The sequence below is a fragment of the Hyaena hyaena genome, unplaced genomic scaffold, assembly GCF_003009895.1.
Source record: "Hyaena hyaena isolate Hyena2069 unplaced genomic scaffold, ASM300989v1 scaffold_16, whole genome shotgun sequence".
NCBI lineage: Eukaryota > Metazoa > Chordata > Mammalia > Carnivora > Hyaenidae > Hyaena > Hyaena hyaena.
This window is the reverse complement of record NW_024080650.1, coordinates 1,320,232-1,338,826: the sequence shown is the minus strand read 5'-3', so window position 1 is coordinate 1,338,826 and position 18,595 is coordinate 1,320,232. Positions and strand designations below refer to the sequence as shown.

Genomic DNA, 18,595 nt, shown 5'->3' with positions numbered 1-18,595 from the left:
GAGAGAGCGTGAGCAGGGGAGGGTCAGAAAGAGAGGGAGATACAGACTCTGAAATAGGCTCCAGGCTCTGAGCTGGCAGTCAGCACAGAGCCCGACGCGGGGCTCGAACCCACGAACCGCGAGATCATGACCTAAGCGAAAGTCGGACGCTTAACCGACTAAGCCACCCAGGCGCCCCGAGACTATTCTTTAAAGTATCTTAGAGTCAATGAATTATGGCTTATCCCTCGTGGGCATAATAAGAAGGACATTTCGAAGAACATAAAATTGGTAAAATATTCCTAGAACTTCACATCTAAAGTTCCACTCATCTGTGCCACTTTTTAAAAAGTTAGTAGACTTCTTAACGATTTAAGGGGTTCGGGTTTTTTTAATTTAAATTCAATTTAGTTAACATACAGTGTAGTTTTGGCTTCAGGAGTAGAACCCGGTGATTCATCTCTTACTTATGGCACCCAGTATTCATTCCCAAAATTGCCCTCCTTAATGCCCATCACCCATTTAGTCCATGCCCCCCCCAACACCCCTCCAGCAACCCTCAGTTTGTTTTCTGTATTTAAGAGTCTCCTATGGTTTGCCTCCCTCTCTGTTTTTATGTTATTTTTCCTTCCCTTCCCTAATGTTATCTGTTGTGTTTCTCAAATTCTACATATGAGTGAAAACATACGATATTTGTCCTTCATTTAACATAATACCTTGTAGTTCCATTCATGTTGTTGCAAATGGCACGGTTTCGTTCTTTTTCATCACCAGGTAGTATTCCATTGTATGTAACACACACGATAGAATACTACTCAGCAATGAAAAAGAATGAACTATACATATTACATCTCCTTTATCCATTCATCAGTCAATGGACATTTGGGCTCTTTCCATAATTTGACTATTGTTGATAGTGCTGCTATAAACATTGGGCTGCATGTGCCCCTTCAAATCAGCATTTTTGTATCCTTTGCATTTAATTGATGAGCCAATATTTTTTTTTTGATGAGCCAATATTGATGCATTGCTATTAACTAAATCCAATAGTTTAGGGCTCACTCTTGGTGTTGTACATTTTATGGGTTGGCAAATGTATAAGGACTTGTATCCCCCATTATAGGGTCATTCAAAACAATGGCCTTAATGCCCTAAAAGTCCCCTGTGTTCCACCTCCTCTTCTCTCTCCCTACCAAGCCCCCGGCAACCACTGATCTTTTTACTGTCTCTATAGCTTTGCCTTTCCCAGAATGTCATATAGTCGGAATCATACAGTACGTAGGCTTTCAGACTGGCTTTTTTTCACTTGACCTAAATGGCTAATTGGTCCTCAAACTGTCTCTAAACATGGAGGGATATCAGCGTCTGATCATACTGCCAAATCACTGTACCTTTTGGTGAGCTTATTCTACTCTTTAATAATTTGAAAACTATTTTCTGTGCTAGAATACAAATGCCCTTAAGTGTTTAGAGGTTATTCGTATCCTTATATGAGTAAGGAGAGAACTTTTGAGGAGAACGGAAGTTCAGATGTATTCATCGAATCCAGGTCTTGGTAAAGTATGTGGAAAAGTCATCTGACAAAAGGAGAGAGAAGGCTGGAAGGGACAGTTCTGGAAATTTGACTTGACAACAACCAATGTTTTGGGTGTGTTGGACACAGGAGGCTGAACACGCACACAAGCATGTAATGAGCAACATTTACGTTCACGTCAAAGAAAGTAAGATTGTAAAACACCCCAAGGATTCCTTGATTTTTTTATTGTTTTTTTTTTTAAGGTATAAAGTACATCCAGGAATGTTCATCCTTGTTAATATACAGTTCTGCAAATCTTGAAAAACGTGGAGGTTGTGTTATCACCATCATAACTGATGTATAAAACAGTTCTATCACCCCTAAATATTCCCTCATGCCCCTTGGTAGTTAATCCCTCCCCCTTCTCTAGCCTCAGATAACCATTGATCTGTTTTCTGTCCCTATAATTTTCCTTCTTCTGTAAAAAATGGAATCATACAGTATGTAATCTTTTGGATCTGGCTTCTTTCACTTGGTCTACTGCATTTGAAATTCCTGTATGTTGTATATATTAGTAGTTTATTCCTTTTTATTGCTGAATAGTATTTCATTATATGAATATACCAGATTTTACCTGTTCATTAGTTGAAGGATAAATGAGTTATTTCTTGTTGGGAAATTATGAATAAAACTGCTGCAAATATTTGCATACAGATTTATGTGTGGACACTTGGAAAAATGCCTAGAAGTTGGATCACTGGGTCATATGGGAGGAGTGTAGTGTCATCTCAATAATAGTTTTAACTTACTTTTCCATAATGGCTAATGATGTTGAGCATCTTGTCATGTGCTTTTTTGTCATCCCTATTTCTTTTGTAGAACGTCTTTCAAATTCTTGCCCATTTTTTATTGGGTTGCTTGTTTTACATTGAACTGAGACTTCTTTTTATATCCCTGTTTTTAAACAGGAGAAGAGCCTTGAAATAATTCCATCATGTGTTTCCTTTAACCCATATTTTTCTCTCTGTGGTTTCCATCACATATTTCAAAATAAAGGTAGTCATAGTCTTTCTAATGAAGCAAATAGTCCGGCCTTGAAATTACTTTTTCTCAACCTCCTGAAGCATTTCATAGCAGTGCTTTATTTTCCATTCAGAAGCTCCTGAGAATTGGGCAAGTGGCAAAGCCACGAAAAGGAAATGTGTCTGGTGCTGGGAAGTGAATACAATGGAAAAATACATAGACATATTTACTTCTCTTTCTTTTTTCTCTCTCTCTTCACTTATTTTTTGCTTCCTGGCCCTTTCATCTGAGTTCATATTCCTTATATCTAAAGCACTTATTTAACAATCATTAGTAAAGTTCTACTGGGGATAAACTAAGAATTTAGGTTTTTACATTTTATAGAAATGCCTTTATTTCACCTTTCTTGAAAGATGTTTTAGCTGGGTATAGAATTATATGAATTTATTCTCCCCAATACAGTGAAAGTACTGTTCCACTTTCTTCTCACTTCCATTGCCAGCTAACTAAATGTTTTATCTTTTTCTCTGCCCCCTCTGGCTGCTCGTAAGATTTTTCTCTGTGTCTTTGGTCCTCTGTGTCTAGTGTAGATTTCTTTTTATGTAGACTGTCTCGAATTGAGCTTCTTGAATCTGAGGGTTGGTATCTTCCAATAGTTTCAGAAAATTTTTAGCTATTATCTCTTCAAATATAGCTTCTGTCCCCATCTCTCTTGCTTTTCAACTTCTGGAACTTTGATTAAATATATATATTAGAATTTCTCACTGTTCTCTCAGTCTCTGGCCCTCTGTATGTATTTTCCTTCTTTTTGTCTCTTGAGCTTATTATCTCACTGTTCAAATAAATGCCTACAACATGCATCAAGAGTAATGTAATGGATAGACTGTTTGCTGGAGACTCCTGTACATCTATTCTAGATACCAGTTAGCTAACCCTCCATTGGCTCAGTCAGCATCCATCCATTATTTTATACAGCTGATATTAACATCTTTGGGGAAAACACTATTCTCAGAAGTTGCTTCACAATTTAAAACCAGGGTGACCCAGTTTACTTGGAATAAATCCTCCTATCCTTACATAAATATCCACACTCCCTCTTTCACTCTCATAAGTATTCTATTTTGAAAATTAAATTATATATGAACACCTTATTCACACTAAATATCATGGCATCTTTGAGTTAGCGGCAGCTACATATAGCATCACAGTGATTTCCTTGTTTTGGAAATCTGTGCTTGTCATATTAATTTCTTTAGTGATTTTAGAATTGACAGTACAATTTTGAGGGTTTTTTTAAAAATATGTGATGGGGCACCTGGGTGGCTCAGTCGGTTAGGCATCCAGCTTTGGCTCAGGTCATGATCTGTCATGATCTCACTGTTCGTGGGTTAGAGCCCTGCATCAGGCTCTGTGCTGACAGCTAGCTCAGAGCCTGGAGCCTGTTTTGAACTCTGTGTCTCCCTCTCTCTCTGACCCTCCCCTGCTCATGCTGTCTCTCTCTCTCTCTCTCTCTCTCTCTCTCTCTCAGGAATAAATAAAACATTTAAAAAAGAAAAAGAAATAATGTGTGATATTCTCATCATCCCCTATTTGCCTAAAATCATAGCTTCAGTTTTTTCTCTGATTGAATCATATCACTAGACATTAAGCTGCTTCTGTTCAAACTCAGCAAAAAGCTACTGGGAAACTGATTTCCAAAGCTTCAGCAATAGTTCCCACATGATACATCAGTTACACCAGCCTCTTAATAGTTTTGAAATGTCTTTCATGCAATTTGAGGGATTTGTGAATTTCTCCTGCCTTGAGCCGCCTTGCTTGGTAAGTGACAGGCAAGCTTGTTGGCCACAATGCTTCTTTATCCATTTATGGAAATCTTTATGTTATTTCATAAAATCCCTGGTTGTTGTTTTACAAGGAAAAAATAGAATTACATGGGGTGCCTGGGCGGCTCAGTTGGTTGACTCTCCAACTTTGGCTCAGGTCATGATCTCACTCACGGTTCGTGGGCTCACATCGGGCTCTGCACTGACAGTGCAGAGTCTGCTTGGGATTCTGTCTTTCCCTCTCCCTATGCTTCTCCCACTTGTGCACTCTCTCTCTGGAAATAAATAAAATTTAAAAATTAAAAAAAAGAAAAAAGAGAATTGCAGAAATTCCTTCAACATCATATACAAGCATACTTTGTTTTATTGCACTTCACAGATACAGGATATTTTACAAATTAAAGGTTTGTGACAATCCTGCATCAGGCAACTCTGTTGGAGCCATTTTTCCAATAGCATTTGTTCATTTCATGTCTCTATTACATTTTGGTATTTCTTGCAATATTTCAAACTGTTTTATTATTATATGTGTAATGTAATATGATATAATATAATATGATCAGTGATCTTTGACATTAACTATTGTAATTGTTTTGGGATGCCACAAACCATGCCCAGATAAGACAGCAAATTTAATAAATGTGTATTCTGATTGCCCTACTCACCAGCCATTTCCCTATCTCTGTTCCTCTCTTCAGGCCCCCCTATTCCATAAGACACAACAGTATTGAAATTAAGCCAATTACTGGGGCGCCTGGGTGGCTCAGTCGGTTAAGCGTCTGACTTCAGCTCAGGTCATGATCTCATGGTTCGTGGGTTCGAGCCCCAAGTTGGGCTCTGTGCTGATAGCCAGCTCAGAGCCTGGAGCCTGTTTCGAATTCTGTATCTCCCTCTCTCTCTGACCTTCCCCTGCTCATGCTCTCTCTCTCCCTCTCTCAGAAATAAATAAAACATTTTAAAAAAAGAAAGAAATTAGGCCAATTACTAACCCTACAGTGGCCTCTAACTGCTCAAGTGAAAGGAAGAATCGCACATCTCTCACTTTAAATCAAAAGCCAGAAATGCTTAAGCTTAGTGAGGAAGACATGTCCAGGGCCAAGATAAGCTGAAAGCTAGGTCTCTTGTGGCCAAAGAGTTAGCCAAGTTATGAGTACAAAGAAAAAGTTCTTGAAAAATATTGAAAGTCCTACTCCAGTGGACACACAAATGATAAGAAAGTGAAACAGCCTTATTGCTGATATGGAGAAAGTTTGAGTGGTCTGGATAGAAGATCAAACTAGCGATAGCATTCCCTTAAGCCAAAACCTAATCCAGAGCAAGGCCCTAATTCTCTTCAATTCAATTCAACTCTGTGAAGGCTGAGAGAGGTGAGCAAGCTGCGAAAGAAAAGACTGAAACTAGCACAGGTTGGTGCATGAGGTTTAAGGAAAGAAGCAATTCCATAAAACAAAAGTGCAAGGTGATGTGGCAAGTACTGATGTAGAAGCTGCAGCACGCTATCCAGAAGACCTAGCTAAGAATGAAGGTGGCTGCACTAAACACAAGACTTTCAGTGTAGATGAAATGGCTTTCTACTGGAAGAAGATGCCAGTTAGGACTTTCATAGCTAGAGAAGAGAAGTCAATGGCTGGCTTCAAAGCTTCAAAGGACAGGCTAACTCTCTCGTTAGGGACTAATGCAGCTGGCGACTTGAAGTTGAAGCCAGTGCTCATTACCATTCCAAAAATCCTAGGGCCCTTAAGAATTATGCTAAATCTACTCTACTTGTGCTCTATAAATGGAATATCAAAGCTTAGATGACAGCAAATCTGTTTTTGACATGGTTTACTGAATATTTTAAGCCTGTTGTTGAGAATTAGTGCTCAAAAAGAAAAAAAACCCTTCAAAATATTACTGGTCACTGACAATGCACCTGGTCCACCTAAGAGCTCTGATGGAGATATACAAGATCAGTGGTGTTTTCATGCCTGCTGACACAACATCCATTCTGCAGCCCATAGATCAGGGAGTAATTTTGACTTTAAAGTCTTATTACTTAAGAAACACATTTTGTAAGACTACAGCCACCATAGATAGTGATTCCTCTGAAGGATCTGGGCAAAGTAAACAGAACACATTCTAGCTACCATTAAGAACATTCATGATTCATAGGAAGAGGTCAAAATATCAACATTAATGGGAGTTTGGAAGGAGTTGATTCCAACCCTTATGGCTGATTTTGACAGATTCAAGACTTCAATGGAGGAAGTTGCAAGAGAACTAGAAATAGGAGTGGAGCCTGAAGATGCGACTGAATTGCTATAATCTCATGATAAACCTTGAATGGATAAAGAGTTGCTTCTTATGGATGAGCAAAGAAAGTGATTCTTGAGTTGGAATCTACTCCTGGTGAAAATGCTGTGAAGATCGTTGAAATGACAACAAAGAATTTACATAAACTTAGTTGATAAAACAGTAGCAGCGTTTGAGAGGATTGACTCCAATTTTCAAAGAAGCTCTCTCTACTGTGTGCAAAACACTATCAAACCACACCACATGATGTTCATGAAAGGAGTCAATCAATGTAGCAAACTTTAATGTTTTATTTTAAGAAATTGCCTATACCTAACATGGTGATCATAGAATAATGTATAAAATTGCCAAATCACTGTGTTGTACACCTGAAATTATTACAACACTGCATATCAGCTATACTTTAATTTAAAAAAAGGAAAGAAATTGCCACACCCACCCCAACCTTCAGCAACCACCATTCTGATCAGTCAGCAACCATTAATGTTGAGGCAAGACCCTCCATCAGCAAAGATTATGACTCACTAAAAGCTCAGATGATGGTTAGCATTTTTTAACAATAAAGTATTTTTTTAATTAAGGTATGTACATTTTTTTAGATACAATGCTTTTTCACATTTACTAGTGAATTTGCCTGCCAGCAGCTTATGGCCACCCCTTCTACAGAGAATTGCCCTCAGCTGATGGGAGCCACCTGGAAGATTTGCACCCCTCCCCCACTCTCAACAGCAGTCTGTAGTCAATTATTGACTTGGGTAGGAGTGCAAAACTTCAGCTCACTTGCCTCAGAACGGAACCAATTCTGTGGCCATTTATGCTCCAGAGCTCCCCATGGATCTGGCTCAGATGGATTCCAGCTGAGACCACATTCTTGCTTAGCTCCTTCCTCTACCTTATCCAGCTTCCCTCAGCTCCCTTATTCTGAGAGCCCTAGCTCAATAAGTCATGTACACAAGAATCCCCAACCTAGGCTCTACTTCTAGGAAACATGACACATGATTGGCTATAACTATAAACGATAATATTAAAAAACAAGAAAGGCTGAAAATTATTGAGCTTATCAGCCAACATTAAACGTGAGAGAAAAGACATGGTGCACCTGGGTGGCTCAGTTGTCTAAGCATCTGACTTCAGCTCAGGTCATGATCTCACAGATCATGAGTTCGAGCCCTACATTGGGCTCTGTGCTGACAGCTCTTAGCCTGGAGCCTGCTGCAGATTCTGTGTCTCCTTCTCTCTCTGTCCTTCCCCTGTTTGTTCTCTCTCTCTCTTGCTCTCAAAAATAAACGTTTAAAAAAGTGAGAGAGGGGCGCCTGGGTGGCTTAGTCGGTAAAGCGTCCGACTTTCGCTTAGGTCATGATCTCGCGGTTTGTGGGTTTGAGCCCCGCGTCGGGCTCTGTGCTGACTGCCAGCTCAGAGCCTGGAGCCTATTTCAGAGTCTGTGTCTCACTCTCTCTCTGACCCTCCCCTGCTCACGCTGTCTCTCTCTCTCCTAGAAATAAATAAAAAATATTTTAAAAAATTAAAAAAAAAAGTGAGAGAAAAGAATAATAGAATAAGTCAGGAAAAAAGCAAAAGGAGTAAAATAATAAAATTTAGGAATTAAGTACATATACATAGTATATAATATACATATACATATACATTTTATATAAGAAGGCACAACCCTAATAATATTAAAAATGAAAAAGATGTATAATGATAAAAAAATACAGAAATTTAAACTAGAAGCAACAATAAACTATGAACAGTTTTTGGCTACTAAACTTAAAAACTTAGATGAAATTCATATCTTCCTAGAAAATATATCTATCCAAAACTGACTCAAGAAGAAATAGAAAAGATAAATAATTCCATTACCATTCGAGAAATTTAACCAAAAGTTTAAAAACCTGCCCTTTAAAAAGGGGCTCTGGTGATTTTTATAGGCAGTTTCTTAAAGCACTCAAGAAATAGATCATTCTAATCTCATGCAAATTGTTCTAGAAAATAAAAAAGAACATGTCCCAAATAACTTTCTGAGGTCAGTAAAACCTTGAAACTCAAACCAAACAAAAACAAAATAAAGAAATATCACAGATCCATATCACTTATAAGAATAAATATAAAAATTTAAAACAAAATTCTACAAACTGCACTAATATATTTAAAGCAACAACACATTATACCCTAGTTAATTTACTTCCAGAATACAGAAAAGGTTTGACATTAAAATATATTATTCACCTTATTATTAAATTTTAAAAATACACAAGATTATCTCAAATGAAAAAACAATTTTTTAAAATAACACTTATTGAAAACTAAAATTCTTGGGGCACCTAGGTGGCTCAGTTGGTTAAGCATCTGACTTTGGCTCAGGTCATAATCTCACGGTTCATGAGTTTAAGCCCCTCATCGGGCTCTGTGCTGATAACTCTGAGCCTTAGCCTGCTTCAGATTCTGTGTTTCCCTCTCCCTCTGCTCCTACTCCCCCCCCACCACTCATACTGTGTTTCTCTCCCTCTCTCTGAAACATAAATAAACACACAAAAAATTTTTAATTAAAATTCTCAAGTATCTAGAAACAGAATGATGGAACTTCCAAAACCTGGTAAATGATATCCACCAACAACCTTTTTAAAAAACATACTTAATAGAGAAACATTACATTTTTACTCTTAAAATTCTAGAATAAAACAAAGAAACCCACTGTCATTGCTTCTATTTGCCTTGCACTGGAAGTCCTGGCCAGCATCCTTCTAAAACTTCAGGAAAATTAAATTCACATAGAAACAAGCAATAGAAAATTATCAAGACCAAATCCTATATAATGTTTTTTTCAAAAAAGGAGAATACAGGGCAAAATAACATCCCTACAGACAATGAACATGAGTCAGAAACGTGTGCCCGCAAAACAGATTTTAAACTGTAATCTTCTAGGGGCACCTGGGTGGTTTAGTCGGTTGAGGGTCCAACTTCGGTTCAGGTCATGATCTCACGGTTCATGAGTTCAAGCCCCACATCCAGCTCACTGCTGTCAGCACACTGCCTGGAGCCTGCTTCGGATCCTGTGTCTCCCTCTCTCTCTGCCCCTCCCTTGCTTGCACTCTCTCAAAAATAAACACTGAAAATGTAATCTTCTGTATCAAAATGAGCTAAAAGATGATGAGATTCTAATAAGATATGATAGCAACATAAATCAAAATAGAAAAAGTTTAAAAATAAGGTACAGCACTCAATATTTTGAGTAAGATAAAAAAAAATTATCTCAGAAATGAAGACTAAATTAGAATGAACACAGGTAAACTTCCTTTTAAGGTACAACCAGGGAATTGTATACATCACTTCCACTTGCATCTCATAGGCTTAGATACATAGCTACATCTAATTGCAGAGGAATCTGGGAAATGGGGCCCTACATGGGCAACCAAGTGTCTAGCAAAACCCTCCACTGCCATAGCATAAAGGGAAAATAGAGAACATGGGGTACAATTTGGTAATCTTCCTAACAGTTCACCACTTTTGCCATGCAAACCCCTTGTACCCACACATAGAAAAACTCTTACTCTTCCCCAAGGGACATGGCCCCAAAATCCTATCCAATGAATGACTCCAGCTCAAAAGTCAAGATCTATGTGAGATCTCTTTATCAGGCCTGGATTCACTTCTCTGTGTTCAGTGACCAATAAAATAAAAGATAAGTTATCTGGCCCCCACCGCATATGGGGATGTATACAATGCTGGAGTGCAAACAGTATAACAGCAACAAAAGTTCTCATTTGGAAAATGGGAGAATGGGAAACCTGCCCAGCTGTCGATGGTTCAAGCTATGATCAAGCCCCACCAGGAGGGCAGGAGTCATGGAACCCAGTGCCCTGACAATGGAGTAACTTCCTTGCTTGGCCCATTTGGTTCTGCTCATTTCCTCTTTGGCCTTGACATTCCCCACTTGGATATTAATTCTTCTCAATTTAAAATGGACTTTGAAACGTGCGCTCTTCCACAGTTCTGTAGAGCTTTCACAGCTGGCTTCTACTGGTTCCGGTCTGGGGTTACTTTAAGGGTTTTAGACCAGGCTTGGAATTTCTTTAGCAATCCAGCCCCTTCAAACCCCTGGAAGTCTTCAGGTGTATTTATCCACACTCGATTTGATGTTTAAGTAACCTTACCTAAAGAACATCTTTTTGTTTTTCCTTTTTCTTTTCTCTCAACTTTTATTCATTGGCCTCTACGCTATGACATCCTCCTGTACTCAGCTTAATGATAACTCCCTTAAGGGCATATGAAATAATAGACTTAGATGTTCCAACTATGTGTCTTTTCCAGTATCACCAATGAATTCCCAATTCTTAGAGGACACTGACCAGGTGTCAGAATTCAACTCAATTCTGACACTATCTACCTGGAGATACCATCAGATCCCACATCTTAAGGGCTCAGTCCTAACAAACTGACCCCCACCCCCATCCCACTGGCCACTGGCCAGATGCCAGTACCAACCAAAAGCCCAGGTCGTCTGCTGTGCTTCTGATCCATGGCTATAGACTGGAGGCTCCATGACCCCCTTCCTTGAGTTTCATTAATTTGCTAGAGCAGCTCACAGAACTCAGAGAAACATTTTACTTAGTAGATTTCCAGTTTATTATAAAAGGAACAACCAGATAGAAGAGATGCATAGGACAAGGTATGGAGGAAAGAGCATAGAGCTCCAAAGCCCTCTCTGGGCGCGAATACTCCCAACACCTCCATGTGTTCACCAACCTAGTAGCTCTCCTAACCTTGTCCTTTTGGGGTTTCATGGAAGCTTTATTACATAAGCCTGATTGATTACATAGGCCAAATCATTGGCCACTGGTGATAAACTCAATCTCTAGCCCCTCTCTGCTCCCAGGGAGTATGAGGGGGGCAGGAACTGACAGTTCCAACCCTCTAATCTCATGGTTGGTTCCCTGGCAACCAGCTCCCATCCTTGGGGCTTTCCAAAAATCACCTCATTAATATAAACTCAGGTGAGACTAAAAGGTTATGAACCAACATACCTTTATTGCTCTTATCACTTGAGAAATTCCAAGACTTTTAGGAGCTTTGTGCTAGAAACCAGGGACAAAGACCAAATATATATTTCTTATGATGAATTACAGTATCACAGCTGTATTCTGTGAAAGCAACCACTGGATTCTGATCTTTGCTGTTGGACAGATGCCCACTGTACAGCCAAGACCCCTTCCTATAAATGCTTGAGAAAGCCTTGGGAGCCCAGCCTACCTCCTGCTCAGGATACCTTTTAAAAGCCACTTCTTATAGACACCCAAGTATCTGGGATGGTTCATCTAGAGGGTTCTCAAGCTGCGGTCACCTCCTCACATCAGGTAACCCTTTGGGGAGGGATCTGAACAATCCTCTTTGTTTCCTATGTGTGTCCACATCTGGCACAAGAAGACCAGCCTCTCTGACCCACCATCTCTGGGGCTGTAGTTACTTCCCAGACATGATCACACTTCCGTTTAGATCCCAGACAGTCAGCTCTAGTCACAGTCTTTTGACAAACAAATTTCTTGGGTGGTTCCAAGGCCATTCTACTGTGCCCTGCAAGCTCCAGGGGCATGTGCTCAGTTTTGTGAGTGGTACTATTGAGGCCCCTCTTATTTGACCCTAGTTAAGGGAGAAGCATGACTCTACCTCATCCCAAGGGAGACAGACCCCTAACAAAAATGCCTCCAAAAAAATTCAAAGTTTTTACTCTCTCTCTCTCTCTCTCTCTCTCTGCCTCACCAACCTCTTTGATGGGCCAGCATTGGGAGGGTCATTTAAGGTTCCCAAAGCTGGTATTTGACACCTCTTCCCACATCCTGTGTAGGTGGTCTAACAGGACTTCCCTTGGTACTAAGTTGGGATGGTGCCACTTATTCTCTCCGCTGAAATCAAGACACAAAGAGCCCGGTCCTGCCATATGCATTAACATCCTGCCATAGTCAAGGGTATCAAACAACCCAGCAGAAGTCTCCAAACCTCAGGGATATTTTTCAACTGGGAACATGAGGCTAAATTAAGCACTTCCTCTGTGGGAGGGAATGTTTGGGGGGGGGGGTTGTCACTTAATTCCAACTCTTTTTCATGAATGAAAAAATAAATAAATAAAAAGCATTCACCGGGAATATCCTCACAGCACGGAAATTCCATGGTCAACTCAGCTCCCAACACCACTTCCTGCTTCAGAAGGAAGATGGGTTCCGTTCCAGATATTCTGGGCCCAGCCTTGGCTGGCTTCCTTGGATGGTGTGTTTATTTGGTAGTTGCCACATTCCTCCTCCACCCCCATGTCCCACCAGAGCTTTCCTCCACCCCCAGCTGATTACTGAGGGACAGTGGAGAATGGGAGACCCTTTTCAAAGGGCTCTCCCTTCCTCCATCCATCCAACCCCCACTCTCAACTCCTCCCTCTCACTTGAGGAGTAAACCTTTATTGATATCTCCCTACCTTGTCTTGTCCTTAGCACTCCAGCCTCTGGAGCTCTCACTTCTGCTCTTACTGCTGCATGGAAACTCTTCATCAATGATAACATCCTCCGAGGACCTTTATACATCCTCGTCTGACTTACTCTCCTGGGATCATTCCACTCGCTAGCCATTTCCTCCTTCCTTGGCAGCATTCCTGGTTTCTTTGGCACCAGGTCCTGGCTTCCCTCTTTACCTTTCTGGCCACTCCTTTTCAGTCCCCATCTTCTAACTCTTAACTGGGGCAGTTCCTCTGTGTTTGGGGCTCAGCCTGCTTTTCTCAAGACACACTCTCTTCCTGGATGGGCTTCAACTGCCATGCATTTGCTAAAGCCCCACAGATCTGTACCTTCGGTCTAGATGAGTCCCCTGACCTTTCATATTAAACTCCCAACTATCAGATGTCTTCGCTTGGATGAGCCTCAGGAACTTCAAACAAAACACACTCGAAGGAAGCTCATTTCCCCACCCACCTACCCATAAAATCCTATTTCTTTTTTTAAATTACCTGACTCATCGAACACACCATATCGGTCCAGCTGCTCAAGCCAGAAGTGTGGATGCTTTATCCAGTTTGCTCATCCTCCCACATCCACGCAAAGCCAAACCCTGCCGCGCTTACTTCCCTAACACCCTCACTTCCATCTACTCAGGGTGACACTGTGATTATCCCCTGGATGACTGCAATACCCCCAGGTAGACCTGGCACCAGTTCTGTCCTTCTCCAATCCATTCTCCATTCTGTAGTTCATTCATTCAAACGATATTTTTGAATAGCTGGGCAGAGAAATTTCTCTAATATGAAAATTTAACCAAGGCGCCTTCCACCAATCCTGATCCCTCTGCCTCTCTGAACTACACTCCCTGACCACCCCCAGCCTCGGGGAGTCTCCCCTCCTCTACCTCACCCAGTCCTGGTGCCTCCCACAGTACCCATAGCCGTCTGCCTGATTGCCTGTTTCCTGCCCAACACTTGGACCACAGGCTTCCAGAGAGCAGGACTGGGTCGTGGTCTGAGCTGTTCTACTCATGAAATGTTGAATGAAGGGTTGAGTAACAAAACAGGATATTACTTGATAATGTCAGGGAAGCCTTCGTGGAGGAGGTGGGGCATGTAATAAACCCTGAGTCTGCAGCTGATCTGGACAGGGGAAGCAATCCAGAGAAACATCCTGTGGAGGCAAATGACCTAGGGAGGGAGGGCTGACTGTCCCTGAACCGGATTGTAGGTCATTCCACACGAAAACGGCACCTGAAGTCTTTAGAATCTTTACACTTAGATGATTTGTCCAAATGTGTTTAGAAGTAAAATATATCACAATTTACTTTCAAATGTCTTGGGGGTGGCGGGAGTACATACGTATAGATTAAGCAAAGACAAAAAAAAAATCACCACTTCTGAACCTGGGTGGTGGGGTATGTTATATAATGCATGGGTGTTTTTTGTACTATTCTTTCCATTTCTTTCTGTGCGCAGAGAAGTTCTCATAATACAAAGTTGAGGAAATAAAAGCTTTCCTTTTATAATGGGAGTAGGAAAGGAAGCTGGCACTCAAGGAATAAATGTGGTTTATAATTATAATTATTATTCTCATGGTTTCATTTTTCATTGTTGTATACATAATTCATGGTGACTTTAGAAAGTTTCAAAAATGTAAATAAAAGCAAAGACATAAATAGACATCACCCATAATCACAGATCCCAGGGAGTAAAGATGCTGTAAATGTTTTAGTATATTTCTGTCTGGTCTTTTTATATTTTTATTTGTATTTACTTAGATTCCCCTTCTCTCTCACCACCACCCCCAGCCTCTGGATAGGCTTGGGGCCAAATTACCAAAGTTTTGCTGTCTTTGCTCTCAACTCAGAATTTTAAATCCCTAAAGCGCCAAAGCAAAGAGGTGGTTGGAGCTCACACAGGTCATCCCGCTGTCCTGTCCAGCAACACCTGCTAGGCTCCCAGTAGGCATCAAAAGGGTAGCAGGTAAGAGCGATGTCAGGCCTGGGACAGAAAACTAACTCAGAGGGAGAGACTGACACCTTCTGGGGGTGGGGTGGAGGGAGGGGTGATGGGACCTCTGGCCTTGGGTTCTATCTCTCTGTAATGGAACCCAAGCCCCAAACTTACACATGTAAACACACCTCTAAGTGCACACACACAAACAACACCCCTGCGCGCGCGCACGCACACGCACACACACACACACACACACACACACACACACACTTGCCATCTGCTCTGATACCTGCCAGGAACTACTGGGAAAATTAATTCATGTCTTGTCTTCGTTTTGGTTTTGGTTTTGGTTTTTTCCTTCATTGAACGCAAAAAGTAAACACTTTTTCTCTTCTCAGGAAGGGCAGTTGGGGAGGAGAATAGTTGAATGGTTTTGTTTTGTTTTTTTTTTCCCTGTGAAATATGTCCCTCTGATGTTTTCACCAAGGGCAGGTGAGCTGATTCTTTGGGACCAAGAGAAAAATGGCCCCGCCACAGTGATAGTCACCAGCACCTGCAATCCGGGGGCCTCCCCAGCTCCTTGGACAACAGAAGGCTCTCCTGGCTGATTCAATTTTTTTTTTTAATGTTTTATTTATTTTTGAGAGAGAGAGAGAGACAGAGTGAGCAGGGGAGCGTCAGAGAGAGAGGGAGTTACAGATCCGAAAACAGGCTCCAGGCTCTGAGCTAGCTGTCAGCACAGAGCCCGACATGGGGCTCAAACCCATGAACTGTGAGATCATGACCTGAGCTGAAGTCGGACACTTAACTGACTGAGCCACCCAGGCTCCCCTCTCCTGGCTGACTTCAAACCAACTTGCAGAGGACAGTCACCAAGCATAGTCATCTTGGTAGGCAGGGCCTCAGAGCCAGGGTTATTTTTATTTTCCCAAAGCAAGCCAACTGGCATTTTCTTTTTTACATCAGGGTGTTTGCAGTAATTCATACCTGTTGCACCAACAACCGCTCTAGGCATTTGGGATAAGCAGCAATTTGGTCTAGCAATTAAAGCCTTGACCTAATTCACAGGGGGGTGCTCTAGAGAGTAATTCACACCAGAACGTCCCAACTAGAGACAGGGGCCAGCCTGTTATACCTCATTCTCATCAGTCATTGGCTGTGGCCTACTGGTGGGGGTGGGGGGGGGTGTACCTAATCTCTCAGGCATTTCTGGGCATAGAGATTCAGCAGAGGGCAATGCTGAAGAGAAGGGTCAGCTGGAGACTGTTAGCAGCCAACACTCACCCGCAGGAGCCGGGGAATGGGGTACAGGAGATCTAGGCAGGCGACAGATCATCCCCTTCTGCACCTTCTGTACCAGCAACGGTTCCATGCTGTTCTCACAGCAGCTCCAAGTGGCTCTCACACTTGAGCGAGCATCCCCTGGGGGACTCCTTCAAACACACATTGCTGGGTCCTACTCCAGGGCTGGCATGGGGCCCGAGAATGTGCATTTCTAACGAGTTCCCCAGAGATGCTCACACTGCTGGTCTGAAGTCCCTACTTTGAGGATCACAGCTCTATGCATTAGGGACAAGCAAGTCCCAGCGACTAAAGGCTGAGTTACAACAGCAGATGGGCTTTCCTGATAAAATGGTCATTAACATCATGTGCTCGGCTCCCTGCACAACACCAATTTGGGGCAGAGTTTAGGGGAAGAACAAAGAGAAAGAAGGGGAAGCCAGAACAGAGAAGGCTTAGCTGCCACAGCATGAGGCTCTTGCCCTGGCTGGGAGCCTGAGCTTTCTGAATGAAGAATGGGGGCAGGAGAGCCCTGGCTCCTCTCCTGGAGGCCACAAGGACTTGGGTTCTGAGAGCCAGATTTGGGTCGGCTTTGCTCCCGGCCTTCACACCCAGCAAGCAGCTCCCAGGGAATGATGCTCATGCTCGGTCCCACCCACTGGCAAAGCAGGGCAAGAAGGTCTCCCCACAGCTACCCCCGAGAAGCCAGAGCCCAAGAGCAGGAGGGACACGTCCACGGACCCAGCCCAAAACAAACCCAGGGTTGAACCCAGGCCTCCCGGGAGACTCTCACAAGCAGAGAGAGGCCTCCTGTGTGTGCAGCTCTCTCCCGACCCCCCTCACACTCAGTGGTAGCAGGGCTCTTCCCTTTACAGAGTCTGTGAAACACAGATGTGGGGGAGTTTCCCCACAGCAATGCAATTCATTTCTCTGGTGGCCACCGGCCACCCTGCCAGTTAGCTCAATTCCCACACTATCTACCTGGAAGTATCATCAGACCCCACAGGTTAAAACTACCCCCCGCTTCAGAATATAAATTGCTGCAGCCACTGTGGAAAACAGGATGAAGGCTTCTCAGAACTTTAAAAATGGAACTACCATCTGATCTAGCAATCCCACCTCTGGAGATGTATCCAAAGGAAACGAAAATGGGATCTCGAAGAGATATCTGCACCCCTGATTTCACTGGAGCATTATTCACAATAGCCAAGATAAGGAAACAACAGAAGTGTCTGTCAACTGATGAGTGGATAAAGAAGGTGTGGTGTGTGTGTGAAATGAAAGATTACTCAGCCATGAGAAAGAAGGAAATCCTGCCATTTGCTGGCACTTGGATGAAACTTGAGGGCATTATGCTGAGTGAAATGAGCCAGACAAAGAAAAGCAAATACTGTATGATCCCACTTATGTTGCTAGGAAAGTAAATCTTAAATGTCCTCATCACAAAAAAAGAAATGTTAATTATGTAGCAAGATGGAAGTGGTAGCCAACTGTGGTAATCGTTTTGCCATATGTAAGTATATCAAATCAACACATTGCACACCACTTACACTCAATGTTATACGTCAATTACATCCCAATAAAGCTAGAGGAAAATAGACTGCTCCTCACCTCAAATGCCAATCGCAAGTCCAGACCACCCAAACTCCTGACTGACTGGCTGTAAATCGAGTTCCCACAACCCCCTCCTCAGTTCCGGTAATTTGTTGAATGGCTCACAAACTCAGGGAAATAGTCACTCACACTTACATTACCAGGTTGATATAAAGGATACAGATTAGCAACTAGATGAAGAGGCTCATAGGAGTTGGGGAAGGGTCCCCCCCACCAGAGGCGATATAAGGATCCCAGAGTAAATCACCTCATTGGCATAATCTCACATATGATTCAAAGGACTTGTTAGGAATAACAAAAGACATTCCTATCACTGAAGAAATTACAAGGGTTTTAACAGAGGGGTAATGGGGGTGGGGGAGAGGGGAAGGGGGATGATGGGCATGGAGGGGGGCACTTGTTGGGATGAACACTGGGTGTTATATGGAATCCAACTTGACAATAAACTATGAAGGAAAAAAGAGTAAGTATATCCATTACAAGAAATGTAAAATAAATAAATACATACATACATGCATACATACATACATAAAAAGAAGAAACTAACAATTACCTGGGGGTGGGGGGAAGAAGAAGAAATTACAAGGGTTTTGACCTTCCTGGTTAGAAGGTCCTGGGGTCAGCTTTGGTAAA

The 18,595-nt window shown here is 42.0% G+C and overlaps 1 protein-coding gene across 2 annotated transcripts in view; it reads right to left on the bottom strand.

Moving 5' to 3' along the window:
- Positions 1-16,638, bottom strand: part of SMOX (spermine oxidase) — a 68,685-nt gene extending 52,047 nt beyond the window's left edge. For both annotated transcript variants that reach the window (XM_039224225.1, XM_039224216.1), the window contains exon 1: positions 16,352-16,638. The gene's annotated coding sequence lies outside the window, so the exon portion shown is untranslated. The remainder of the gene's footprint in view (positions 1-16,351) is intronic.
- Between the last annotated feature and the right edge of the window lie 1,957 nt (positions 16,639-18,595).